This window comes from Schistocerca americana, chromosome 4 (genome assembly GCF_021461395.2).
Source record: "Schistocerca americana isolate TAMUIC-IGC-003095 chromosome 4, iqSchAmer2.1, whole genome shotgun sequence".
In the NCBI taxonomy this organism is placed as follows: Eukaryota; Metazoa; Arthropoda; class Insecta; order Orthoptera; family Acrididae; genus Schistocerca; species Schistocerca americana.
In genome coordinates this window covers 607534823-607549941 of record NC_060122.1, presented here as the reverse complement: position 1 = coordinate 607549941, position 15119 = coordinate 607534823, and the positions used below count along the sequence as shown (strand labels likewise).

Sequence of the window (15119 nt, the reverse complement as noted above, 5' to 3'; positions counted from 1 at the left end):
AAAACAAACAGCTAATCTGTATCCTGGTGAAGGAAGCCTCTGAATTGTCGAATTATTTAAGTGGTGCTCTGATATACCAGTAATTTCAGAGTCAACTTCTATAAGCAGTTCACTAACTTTATCTCTAATAACTCCTATATTTTGATGAAATATACTAATTCCTTCTATACTAGGAAACGTTACATCCTCAGAAGGTGAGCCCTTTGTTAGAGGAACTTCCTTTAAGCAGGTATACCTATCAGATGACTTCTAAAAAAAGGTGCACCTCTAACACCAACTGCTACAGGAATTTTTCCATGAGTCATCCCATCACCACCATCACCACCACCACCCACTACACCGTCACCTATCAGCTTTGTCATCCTCCCCTTCCCACACCTACTGAGGTGCAGGCCATGCTTCGTGAATCCCAGTCTACTGATAGACGCAGCTGACACCACTGAGATATGACCCATGCCCTCTTTCATCAGCGCCCTCCCCAGCTCCATGTTAACGCGCCTAACAGCTGCATTAAGGTGAGGCCCATCATGACGCTGAAACAGTTGCACGAAATGCACATAAGTGCCACCAGTTTGAGTAGCTATCTTTACTAGGTCACCACCTACATCATATTCCCCGTCCCTATCAAGACTGTTGCCTGCTCCACCCACTAGCACTACCTGATCCTCCTTCGTAAAATTGCTACGTAACTCCCGTGTGCTGGCAGTCACTTGAGCCAACCCTGCACTAGGCTTCACAATGCTGGTGCTCTGGTACTCACTCCCCAACACTTCCTGCAACTGCTGGCCCACACCTCTACAATGCGAGCTAGACTTTCTGTTAGACTTTGCAACTGACCTAGGCCTCCTAATTGCTGAGGACTGCTGCATGTTCCCTACATCTACAGCTACACGAGGCACCTCTCCACTCAACTCTGACAGTTGGTCAAATCTATTGCATATACGCAAAGTATAACAGTCCGAATACCTCCTCCTCCTAGCTGTCTTCTTGCTAACTGCCAATACCCATTCCCGACCACCCTTCACCCTCCTCAACCTATCTAGTTCCTCCTTTGCGCCTTGTAACTGCACCTGAAGGGCACAAATCTTACGCTCCTTCTCCTCTCTCAACTTATTTCTACTACAGACTCAGCAGTCCAGGAGAGCATCTCTCTTGAATGCCCACTAGCTTCCCCACTGCATTCCTCTGAATGAAAATACTTTGAACAAATCACACACCGTAACTCACTACTCTACAAACCCAGACTACTCTACAAACCCACACTTCTCACTCACGGTAAAATTTTACAGTTACTGAAAAATACTATACGTCTACGTTATCGAAGTTCAGTTACACCAGTAGAACTATTTATAGAACTAATAATGGCTGTCTCGAAATTCTCTGTCTTCTAAGAAAGCAACTACTTGTATTAATACTATTACACCACAGCTAATACCAATACCAAGAAAACTTCACAAAATTATTAGCTAAAACGAAAAAATTCAAACGCCCACTGGAGCACTAAACGAAGTTAAAACACTGAATGAAAATTCTACTGAAATATTTCACTACAAACAATAAGGAACGTCAGTTTAAAAAAATAAGCACGCAACGACCTCAACGCACAGAAAACTCTAAAAAACACAGCGAGCGAACGTTTCTAAAAGTTTATTAAATCGTTATTTTGCCACAAACGGCACGAAACACCGCTGAAAACTACTAAATCTAATAACTGTATAACAGTGCACAAATAAGTTTGTCAGTATTTAGCTTTATAGCCGCTACAGCTGCAGTGCACGCCCCAAAATGTAAAAACACTACTGACCACATTATTTCATATAGTTCAAGAAGTGTCACCCTGCACACATTGATCACACCTGGTTTCTTTGTAAATATGTAGACGTAGTTTAGTAATAATCTGTGTAGCGATTCTTGTTGTTGCTTGTTGATAGCTGTAGTTTCATTTACTTTATCATTAGTTAGGGATTGTAGGTCTTCCCTCTCATGATAAAATACAGGTCCATTGATAGTAACATCATCTTGTTCACATACTAACTGGATCTTGTATCACGAACAGTGTTTATTGTGGTTCAGTGTCTGTTTATTCAGACAAATGTCGATTTGAGTGCCGTTGTACTTCATCAAAAAGTGGAAAGTCAATTATACTGTCCTTCTCTCTTAATAAATCTAGGCCAGTCAGGCAATTTATGACCAGGTTTTCTACATGACCAGGTTTTCTACAACAAGGAACGGCCATTCTATTGTACGATTTCCTACTTCCATAGTCAAGAATATTTGCTTACTTACCCTATTTGATTTTCATCCGACCGCAGTCAAGATTCGGCGTTTTTGAGCAGGAAATTCAGGTATTGATCCTGATTCAGTCGTTTGTTTTTAAAAATTGTGAGATACGGCGCTAATCGCCGCTCCCGTATCAATCATAATTGTACCACCTGCAATACGTTTAGTCGTTGCTAGAGTGATCTCTTTTGCTGGTGATACGCACTGATTATGATTCCCAAATAGCTCGTCTGTTAAACTTGCATCATGATTGACCCTTAGTAAAAGTATGTGTGTTTTGTTTCCATCGCTAGTTATACTTGCGTTTGTGCACTGTTCTCCATTCCGTGCGTCAAGCATGTCTGTTATTGTATCAACGTCCCCCACGCATTCCTCAGTCACCACCTGGGGTAAGTTGTGACATTTAGTTTGTCGAGTGTGTGATTCTTCTAGTGACTTCACTCGCCACCTCCACAATATTTACAGTAGGATATTGTCTGTTCGAGTCACCGTTATGTTGCCTTGGTACGTGTTGTGCGTGTTTTGATTTGTCATATTATTGTAGCTTCGTTGACTGTGATTCATTAATTTACTGTCTTGCTGCGTTTTACTTGGTGGTAGTTGCCAATGACTTTGCTTGTTATTAAAGTATGAGAAACCACCATGTCCATAATTGTTTCTGTATTACTGTAGTTGCGGATTGTTTTGATATGTTGAGTTTTGCGTGTTATGTTGACTGTAATTGTAATTATTTCCATGTCGATAGTTGTTACTGTTACTGGCTTTTCTTTTTTTGTTTGGATTGCCTACATTCAATTCGTGCCGTTGTCATTATTGTATGCATTCAGATATGTTTTCATGTTTTGTTGTGCCATGCTGTTGACATTATCCTGCGCATGTGGATTGGGTCGGCTAATCTGCGCTGTTTGCATTTCTGACTGAGGTGTGCCATAACTGTTATTCCGCGCACTACGCATGTCTTCATTAATGATATCAAGTGAATCTAAGACCGAAATAAACTGTTCTACATCATGATCTCGCTCCTGTATTAACTTTTTCTTTATGTGGAATGGTAATTGTGTTTTTAATACACGGATTACGTCTCGCGAAGACACGGGATCATTCCAGTAATGTGTCATGTTCATATACTTTTCAAAGTAACTACGTAGATTACCTTGCCGTGAATTGAATGGTTCTGGTTCGAACACCATTTTTCGAAGCCGCTCCTGAACCGAAGCTGACCAGAATTTGTTCAGAAAATCTGACTCGAATTGTTCATAATATGTACAAGGGTACAACTTTGCTTCCGCCGTTTGCCGATAGTTGGCGGCAATGGTAAGTAGCGGTAGAAAGAGACAACGCAGACGTCAGGCCGTTAGCTTCGACCTCGTTCAGCATAACTTCATACAAATATTAGTCGACTTGTGTCTGCACCATAAATTTGTTCTTGATTGAAAATGTCAGTTTACGAGCCTTATTCTCGTCATTTGCGGGATGTGTTACTGTTTTGTTTACTGTATGGTTAAATGATGATGGCGCCCTCTTGGGTAAAATATACCGGAGGTAAAATAGTCCCCTATTCGGATCTCCGGGCGGGGACTACTCATGAGGACGTTGTTATCAGAATAAAGAAAACTGGCGTTCTACGGATTGGAGCGTGGAATGTCAGATCCCTTAATCGGGCAGGTAGGTTAAAAAATTAAAAAAAGGGAAATGGATAGATTAAAGTTAGATATAGTGGGAATTAGTGAAGTTCAGTGGCAGGCGGAAGAAGACTTCTGGTCAGGTGAATACAGGGTTATAAATACAAAATCAAGTAGGGGTAATGCAGGAGTAGGTTTAATAATGAATAGGAAAATAGGAGTGTGGGTAAGCTTCTAGAAACAGCATAGTGAACGCATTATTGTGGCCAAGATAGACACAAAGTCCACGCCTTCCACCGTAATACAAGTTTATATGCCAACTAGCTCCGCAGATGACGAAGAGATTAACGAAATGTATGATGAGATAAAAGAAATTATTCAGGTAGTGAAGGGAGACAAAAAATTTAATAGTCATGGGTGACTGGAACTCGATAGTAGGAAAAGGAAGAGAAGGAAATGTAGTAGGTGAATATGAAATGAGAGTAAGGAATGAAAGAGGAAGCCGCCTGGTAAAATTTTGCACAGAGCATAACTTAATCATAGCTAACACTTGGTTCAAGAATCATAAAAGAAGGTTGTATACCTGGAAGAATCCTGGAGATACTGGAAAGTCTCAGATTGTATAATGGTAAGACAGAGATTCAGGAACCAGATTTTAAATTGTAAGACATTTCCAGGGGCAGATGTTGACTCCGACCACAATCTATTGGTAATGAACTGTAGATTACAACTGAAGAAACTGCAAAAAGGTGGGAATTTAAGGAGATGGGACCTGGATAAACTAAAAGAACCAGAGGTTGTACAGAGATTCAGGGAGAGCATAAGGGAACAATTGACAAGAATGGGGGAAAGAAATACAGTAGGAGAAGAATGGGTAGCTTTGAGGGATGAACTGCTGAAGGCAGCAGAGGATCAAGTAGGTAAAAACACGAGGGCTAGTAGAAATCCTTGGGTAACAGAAGAAATATTGAATTTAATTGTTGAAAGGAGAAAATATGAAAAAGCAGTAAATGAAGCAGGCAAATAGGAATACAAACGTCTCAAAAATGAGATCGACAGGAAGTGCAAAATGGCTAAGCAGCGATGGCTAGATGACAAATGTAAGGATGTAGAGGCGCATATCACTAGGGGTAAGATAGATACTGCCTACAGGAAAATTAAAGAGACCTTTGAAGAAAGGAGAACCACTTGTATAAATATCGAGAGCTCACTTGGAAACCCAGTTCTAAGCAAAGAAGGGAAAGCAGAAAGGTGGAAGGACTATATACAGGGTCTATACAAGGGCGATGTTCTTGAGGACAATATTATAGAAAACAAGGATAATGGAATGTAGTCGAATTAAATCGGGTGATACTGCGGGAATTAGATTAGGAAATGAGATGCTTCAAGTAGTAAATGAGTTTTGCTATTTAGGGAGCAAAATAACTGATGATGGTCGAAGTAGAGAGGATATAAAATGTAGACTGGCAATGGCAAGGAAAGCGTTTCTGAAGAAGAGAAATTTGTTGATATCGAGATATAGATTTAAGTGTCAGGAAGTCATTTCTGAAAGTATTTGTATGGAGTGTGGCCATGTAATAAATAGATTGGACAAGAAGAGAATAGAAGCTTTCAAAATGTGGTGCTACAGAAAAATGCTGAAGAATAGATGGGTAGATCACATAACTAACGAGGAGGTATTGAATAGAATTGAGAGAGAAGAAATTTGTGGCACACCTTTACTAGAAGGGATCGGTTGGTAGGACGTATTCTGAGGCATCAAGGGATCACCAATTTAGTATTGGAGGGCAGCGTGGAGGGTAAAAATCGTAGAGGGAGACCAAGCGATGAATACACTAAACAGATTCAGAAGGATGTAGGTTGCAATAGATACTGGAAGATGAAGAAGTTTGCACAGGATAGAGTAGCATGGAGAGTTGCATCTAACCAGTCTGTGGACTGAAGACCACAACAACAACAACACGAAGAAAATAGCGGCTGAGTCTCATCGAATGCTCTCAAGTACATATGGTAAGGACGCTATTAGTGAAAGAAAGTGTCGTGAGTGGTTTCAACGCTTCAAGAACGGTGATTTTAACGTCGTAGACCGGCATAGTGCTGGAAGAGAGAATGTTTCCGAAGATGCAGAATTGGAGACATTGCTGAGTGAAAACTCGGGCACGATTAGTGGGAGTGACACAGCAAGCCATTTTAAAACGTCACAAGACTATGGGCATGATTCAGAAAGAACGAACTTGGGTCCCGTGTGAGCTGAAACCAAGAGACGTTGAATGTTGAACGGTGTTAGTGAACAGCTGCTTCAGAGGCAAAAGCGGAAGGGATTTCTGCGTCGCATTGTAACCGGGGAAGAGAAATGGGTTCATTACGACAACCATAAACGGAAAATAATCATGGGGATATCCCGGCCATGCTTCCACGTCGACGACTAAACGGAATATTCACGGCTCCAAGATTATGCTCTGCGTTTTGTGGGACCAGCTCGGCGTCGTGTACTATGAGGTGTTAAAACTAAGTGCTCGTTATCGGACGCAATTAATGCGTTTGAGCAGAGCATTAAGAGACAAACGGCCGCAATACAGCGAGGAGATTTGGCAGCACGACAACGCTCGTCCCCACGTTGTAAAAGAGGTCAAAACGTACTTGGAAACGTTAAAACGCGAAATCCTACCCCAGCCGCCGTATTCTCCAGACATTGCTCCCTCTGACTATCACCTGTTTAGATCAATGGCGCATGACCTGGATGACCAACACTTCCGATCTCATGAAGGAGTCACAAATTGTATCGATTCGTGGATCGCTTCAAAAGATGAACAATTTTTTCGACGCAGGATTCGTACACTGCCCGAAAGATGGGAGAAAGTAGCGGCCAGCGATGGAAAATACTTTAAATGATACATGTGTAACCAATTTGTTTCATTAAACCCTCAAATGTTGGGGAAAAACGGCGGAAGTAAAGTTATATGCCCATATAGCTGCTTCACGCAAGATGTATGAGACAGGCGAAATACCCACAGACTTCAAGAAGAATATAATAATTCCAATACCAAAGAAAGCAGGTGTTGACAGATGTGAAAATTACTGAACTATCAGTTTAATAAGTCACAGCTGCAAAATACTAACGCGAATTCTTTACAGACGAATGGAAAAACTGGTAGAAGCGGACCTCGGGGAAGATCAGTTTGGATTCCGTAGAAATGTTGGAACACTTGAGGCAATACTAACCTTACGACTTATCTTAGAAGAAAGATTAAGAAAAGGCAAACCTAAGTTCCTAGCATTTGTAGACTTAGAGAAAGCTTTTGACAACGTTAACTGGAATACTCTCTTTCAAATTCTGAAGGTGGCAGGAGTAAAATACAGGGAGCAGAAGGCTATTTACAATTTGTACAGAAACCAGATGGCAGTTATAAGAGTCGAGGGGCATGAAAGGGAAGCAGTGGTTGGGAAAGGAGTGAGACAGGGTTGTAGCCTCTCCCTGATGTTATTCAATCTGTATATTGAGCAAGCAGTAATGGAAACAAAAGAAAAATTCGGAGCAGGTATTAAAATCCATGGAGAAGAAATAAAAACTTTGAGGTTCGCCGATGACATTGTAATTCTGTCAGAGACAGCAAAGGACTTGGAAGAGCAGTTGAACGGAATGGACAGTGTCTTGAAACGAGGATATAAGATGAACATCAACAAAACCAAAACGAGGATAATGGAATGTAGTCAAATTAAATTGGGTGATGCTGAGGGGATTAGATTAGGAAATGAGACACTTAAAGTAGTAAAGGAGTTTTGCTATTTAGGGAGTAAAATAAGTGATGATGGTCGAAGTAGAGAGGATGTAAAATGTAGACTGGCAATGGCTAGGAAAGCGTTTCTGAAGAAGAGAAATTTGTTAACATCGAGTATAGATTTAAGTGTCAGGAAGTCGTTTCTGAAAGTATTTGTATGGAGTGTAGCCATGTATGGAAGTGAAACATGGACAATACCCAGTTTGGACAAGAAGAGAATAGAAGCTTTCGAAATGTGGTGCTACAGAAGAATGCTGAAGATAAGGTGGGTAGATCACGTAACTAATGAGGAGGTATTGAATAGGATTGGGGAGAAGAGACGTTTGTGGCACAACTTGACTAGAAGAAGGGATCGGTTGGTAGGACATGTTTTGAGGCATCAAGGGATCACAAATTTAGCATTGAAGGCAGCGTGGAGGGTAAAAATCGTAGAGGGAGACCAAGAGATCAATACACTAAGCAGATTCAGAAGGATGTAGGTTGCAGTAGGTACTGGAAGATGAAGAAGCTTGCACAGGATAGAGTAGCATGGAGAGCTGCATCAAACCAGTCTCAGGACTGAAGACCACAACAACAACAACATGAATGATGTAGCCAGACGAAGCCATCTTGTTACAACAGTGTTCTTAGTTTTATTATTATACTCTATTGTAGTGTGAGTGTAAGTTATATGAATTTTGAAATGAAAAGTACTGCATCAACTTCAAACTAAACAGCATTTCACGTGATGAAATCTATGACACATTTGCACTCTTGCTAATGTGCTGCCACTGAGCATTGCGGCACCTTACCTTTTCTGTTTCTTCTCTCGTAAATTCTTTTAATTTTCTCATGAGGTAAATTTTACTTTTCGGTTCCAGTGGTTCTCCGTACATCAACAGTTTTGTAGCATGAGACATTAAAACAAAATAAAGATTAGTATACAACTATAATAGTCATTTCACACACATCGCCAATAAGGTTGGCTTGTTGGTGACGTGAAATGAGATAAATATTTGGCTTACAGGTTTGAGTTTCCGTCTCTCAAATAGACTTTCAGTTCTACTATTAATGTAACTTTGCTTGACTTTTATGGTGATTTTCTTTTTATTGATTTTTGCAAAGCCTCGAAGGAATAATCGCTCTCGCAATTAAAACAATTAAATTGTTATTTTGTAACGTACGGTCACTGGACAAGGAAACATCAGACTTCGCTGTCTAAAAGATTCAGATTGCTGGTGTGAGAGGAAACATACTATAACACGAGATTGCTAATAAGAAAAATAAAGTGTTAGGTAGTGGGCATTATCCTCCATTAATTATCTTTGCGCTAATTGCTGCGAAATATTACTACACAAATACAAATTGTTTATGACACAAGCAATTAGGTTCAGTATACTGTCATTTTAAATAAAACACCGATACTTTTGATGACTTACTTTATCTACTAAGCAATTGTACAGTGTCTGGTAGATTACCCTAAGACATTCCTCTCAAAATTCTAACAGACCGAACAGAAGAATAATACGTTTTTGTATTTTGTTTCAGAAACAAATATTATCTCAGATATTACCTCTTATGCTTATCACAGGTATATAAATTAATTCTTTGCCGCTACTCAGTAAATTTATTCCATACAGAATTTTTCTTTTCCCTTAAAAGATCTATTACAAGCTATAAATCAAGCATTTAGGCGAACATCAACATCTGCAATATTACATACACGATCCCCCCCCAAAAAAACAAGAATTAAGTTTATTTCAGTATATACTTTATTGTTAGCCACAGTATTTTGCAGAAAATAAAAGCAAAGCAGTGCGACTGACCGAAGTATAATAGTGTCGAAATCAAAGTTGTGGACGGAATAATGGACAGCCGTCAGGAATCGGTAAATCTTGTAAGTGATTATTTCTTTGGGACTACAAAGAAACTGCAGCAAAATCTTCCTAAAATACACGTAGCACCCATGGTGCAAGCACAATGATGGTGTTTCCCACAACAGAACTTGAAGTCAGGACGAGAGTACAACGAATAAGATATAAGAAATCAGCAGAAAAAGATGATATTCCCGTCTTTCTTCTGTTGGTGAGCGTAGAACATACAAGTCCCACTGACAAACATAGTAAATGAGTCCTTCAGTTCAAGTATTGTCCAGTCCCTAAAGCATGCACAAATCGTACCCTTACGAAAGAAAAGTATGCAGAAAGCATTGAAAACTACAGACCAGTTTCAGTAGTGTCCTCTTTCTCCAAAGAAACTAGATCAATCTTGAAAGAGAGACTAATGAGTAACAGGAACAAACACCACTTTTTAACAAAGTGCAGTCTCGTTTTGCAAGCAGAATAAGTACGCTATTTCCCATTACAGAATTCACAAAATTTGTGTTTTGAGCTCTTGACAAGGATGACTGTGTTACAGATATATTCTTAGAGTTATCCAAGGCTTTTGATATCGTTCTGTTCTGCTGTATGAAGAATTGCCGCGTCAGCAAAAGATGTTCGCGATATGTAAGTAAAGTAGGTGGTGAAATATCGACAGTACTACCGTGCTTACCCTCTCTATTCCTACAGAGGCGGCGTACGACGTACGAGGAAACATGAAGCCGCAGTGCATGGGAGCCAGGAGAATACTGACTTCTTGCTGGACGTCTAGTATGCAGTCCATGGACTCAGAAGATGCGCACAGAATAAACACGATTACGGAATCTCGTAGGAGAAAAAGAAATGCTGTTTTATAGATTGTAATGTAAGAAAGCTTTTGTGTTACTGCCAGATCGGCGGCGCTCTTGTTTGAGTTCTCACAGAGAAAGAATGCGTTAACGTCATGTTAACGGACTGAATTGCAAATGCAGTTAAGTAATAAACATCTGGAAACGAGTGGCTAAAACGACCAAAACCCAAATGGATATTTTATTTGTTTGTCACCGTATATAGCGACAGTATTCCCGGAGAAAAACTGCAAAAGAAGACCGTTAGCGACTTAGAATTTTCCAAATAAACAAAGAGCACATATATCAAGAAAATAGAATTGCTACAGGCAACAAGAAAACAAACGACACAGATCTATGCTGTTAGTAGCGAATTTAAATTGAAATTTCTAATCAATATCAGCAATATTATGGTGTCATCCGACACTAAAAAGGGATGAATCCCATTCAAATTATGGGCTAAGAAGAATTTCGATGGAGATCTTATATGAGAGACATCGAAATCGTCGTTCCCGCAGCACGCTGCAGGAACATCTGAACACAACTCGAGGCAATATGCGACCGCGGACGGCACATAGCCGCCTTAATTGCAGTCTACCAGCACCGACAGCACACCGCGTTCAGCTGTTAGAAGCAGCCACCACTCGACGAGATACCACACGCGGTGAGCAGTGAATTTTATCATAGTGTGTGTGTGTGTGTGTGTGTGTGTGTGTGTGTGTGTGTGTGTGTACGTGTGTGTGCGCGTGTGTGTGTGCGTGTTATATTGTGTGTTCTTCATCTACAGGACAGAAAAAGAAAACCTATACGCAAAGTCATTTACGGTGAATAATTACAATGTATATATATTGTACATTTAGTTACGACTTAATGCCTATTGTGACATGAAGCGTGGTTTTGGAAACAGAAAGAGGTGATATTCTTAAGTTGTTAAAGCAAAAACTAGCTGATAATATTAAACAGTTAATGGAAAGCATTAATGAAAATTGAGAAGAAACTAGTACTCACACAACAGCAGATTTAAATGATAAATGGAAATACAATAATGACAATAACAAAAAATTGTTTGCCCCTTTAAATACTAGTAGACAATTTGAGCACAAATTCTGAAACGTTATCTTCGACTTTCTGAGCTTGGAGGAACATATTAAAACGTTAACACACAAATTGAATACCATAAATATTACAATAGAAGACACTGAAGATGCTACGTTGAAAGCAAAACAGGGTATTATACATGATACTATTAGTAGTAGGGTAACTGAAACGGTAAAAGAGGAATTCACAGCTCAAATAACAGAGCAGGCAACAAAGTCAACAGATATTGACACAAAGGTTAACAGTCTCTCAGAAATCTTACCTGATAAAGTACATCAGGTAGTAAATATGAAGTTTAAGCAGGCTTTTCGTAATGTTATAGATAAGGTCAACAAAGTACAACTTGAGATTTCCTATACCAATATACAGGTAAACTCTTTAGAGCATAACAAGCTCTTCAATCAGGAATTCTTTAAAAAGCAAACTTCAACATTTTGTAAGAGACGCCATCAGTTTACAGAATAGCTCAACCACCTTGGAAGGTAATACTACACATTGCGAAGAAGAATTACAAAACTTTGGAGTGCAGTTACAAACACACAAAATAGCTTGCAAAAAAAAAAAAAAAAAAAACCAAACAACTTGGAAATGGTGGAGGTTTACCTGTGGGTCTGGTAGAAGATTTGCAATTGAGCAGCAGCTTAAGCTTGCGAACCAGTTACCCAATTTTAAGCTGCTGTGGGAAGTTCACCCAATCTATTTCATAAGAGTACCTGTATTTAATAAATCATTACCCAGTAAGTGGAGTGACCAGAAGAAGATAGATTTCTCGTGAAGATATTTTTCCAGAAATACAGCAGAATGGGATAATGCTCATTCTGAAGATTTTAAAATATGGGAGGATTTCCAGGAGAAGTTTAAGAGGAAATACTGGTCTTCCCATGGCCAAGAGAAGCTAATTTACAGCTTTTATCTCCAAAGTACTACAATAGTTCATAGAGTAATTACAAGAAGTATATCGAATGGCATTTAACTAAAGCGAAGTATTTAGAAGATGTATTAGATGAAACTCATTTAGTTAAAGTGTTGATACAAAGGCTACCACATTATGTAAGGAAAGAAATATGGTGTAGAGGATCGTCGAACATAGGAGATCTACTATCGTTTATCCAAGTGCTAGACACATTAAATACAGAGAAGAATAAAATGCAACAAGACCAGGTGAGAAACAGTAATAACAGAACTGGTAAATCATTTCAAATCTTAGGTACATTTGATAAAAATAAGGAAAATAAGTACTGTAGGTTACACGGTAACAACACTAGCAAAATAAAATCAAATGAAAACAACCAGATTAAGTCTCAAGTGTCTGTAGCTCAAAGTAACCCGACGATGCAGGCTAGTGCGCCACATGTAGAGTTACAAATAATAACCAAGTTATGATGCAAAACAGCTATCCAGTGATTATCACAGAAAACAGATAGAATCCTGGGCTCAATGGGCAAGATCCAGGATGTGACCAACCACTATGTGGCCCTATGTAGCTGGCCATTGTGGCAGAACGGTTCTAGGTGCTTCCGTCCAGAACCACGCTGCTGCTATGGTTGCAGGTTCAAATCCTGCCTAGGGCATGGATGTGTGTGATGTACTTAGGTTAGTTAGGTTTAAGTAGCTCTAAGCCTAGGGAACTGATGACATCAGATATTAAGTCCCATAGTGCTTAGAGCCATTTAAACCATTTGAGCCCTATGTAGCTTTCAGCAGACAAACATCTACCAGGAAATGATTGTTAGAGGAGGAGCTCCATAAGGATGAGGAAATGTTTAAATCTCTAGTATTTGGAGTTTTGTGTGGGACTAATGTAGAGATATATGTTGACTGTGGTACGGAAATTTCATTAATATCCAAAGCAATTTCTACAGATGCAAAACGAAGGAAATTTTACCTGTAACTGTAGTTTATATAGTCGGAATAGTTGGAAATAAAAGTAAACTAATGAAACAAGAAACAATAATCCCAATACAAATTGGGCCTCTTTCTGTCATCCAGACTCTATACAAGTACTGATAGCTTTAAATTGCTTACTGAAACATCACGTAATACTTGCCATTTCCAATATAACTCTAAGATGCAGTCTGGAGGGCTATAAGTTAGAAGTACCTTTTAAACCAAGTTCACCCATAAATACAGAAATATGTTATTCAAATAAAATATGCATACTCAATAGTGTAACTGTATTAGTGGAACTGAGTGTTGACAAAGTTCAGAATCAATCCAGAAAAGATATTCAGATAAAAGCATTCCAATCAAATTTATTGATAAATGACACAAATTAGTTGTATCACATTTTCAAGGAGCATAGTTGATACATCAATGAAGTAATGTATAATGCGCTAAATGACCCATATAAATTATGTAAAAAGAATCTGGTGGGTTAAAATAGGAAGTATTATCAATGCATGTCGATAACACTTATGTGGACAAAGAATATGTAGAGAGAGAAGAAAGAATGTGTTGAAGTCATAACAGAGTAAAATTCGAGGAAAAGTATTAATGAAGCTCTTTGTTCCTGGACAATAAGGTTGTTAAAGATGCTGCCCAGTACTGTCTGACAAAAGTAAGGCATACAAAGAATGTGGATTCATGATGGATTGGATATTATATTGATAGACAGGTCATGGAGTGACTGATCTATACTGTAGGTCAGGTCCATTCAGAAGAGAAATAATCTGTACCACTTTTATAAAATGATTGAGGGTGGGTCACTTTCATGTGCAAATAAGTTGTGCAGTACTTACCCAAAACTGGAGTGGTTCAGCTATGATACAATAAAGAAGAATTTAAGTAGAAGTTAGTAGGACAACTGCTTATATAAAATAGGTGATGTCATACACAAATAGAAAAGGTAATTAAGGAATATATATATCTCCAGTTGTAACTTGAAAGTTCGAGATGTACCCTGTTGTTGATGAAATACGAAACAGAATTAATGTTCTTGTTCTTAAATATAAAGAACCATTGTATGTTATACGTTAATAAAAGGAAACATGAAGCCTGCTGTAAGAGAACACTGTGTAAAGTTTTTTTATCTATGAGGGTACCAACCACTCAATGTGTACTGGTAGAATCAATCATTCAAGTGAATTTGTATGTTATACTATTTAAGAACACTTATTAATGATGTAACAAAGTAATGCAACAATTATGTGCAATGGGTACCAAGTAACAACCTGGAACTCAGATATAAGAAAATATACTAATATACATAATAATGTAATAAGGAATAAAATGAATTCAAAAGGAAATTTAATAAGGAGGCAGTTATGTGCCATGAAATTTGTCTAAATTGTATCTCATAAGGCAACGGCCTTGCTGCAGTGGATACACCAGTTCCCATCAAATCATCGAAGTTAAGCACTGTCGGGCGTGGCCGGCACTTGGATGGGTCACCATCCGGGCCACCATGTGCTGTTGCCATTTTTCGGGGTTGCACTCAGCCTCATGGAGCCAATTGAGGAGCTACTCGACCAAATAGTAGCGGCTCCGGTCACAGAAAACCATCACCGGGAGAGCAGTGTGCTGACCACACGCCCCTCCTATCTGCATCCTCGGCTGAGGATGAAACGGCGGTCGGATGGTCCCGATGGGCCACTTCTGGCCTGAAGATGGAGTGCATGTATCTCATAAAATAAAATGATAAAGCAACATCTTTAG

General features: G+C 39.2%; 1 pseudogene; it reads left to right on the top strand.

The window, feature by feature from the left end:
* Positions 1 to 14764: 14764 nt before the first annotated feature.
* Positions 14765 to 14882, top strand: LOC124614609 (annotated as a pseudogene).
* The last annotated feature ends 237 nt before the right edge of the window (positions 14883 to 15119 follow it).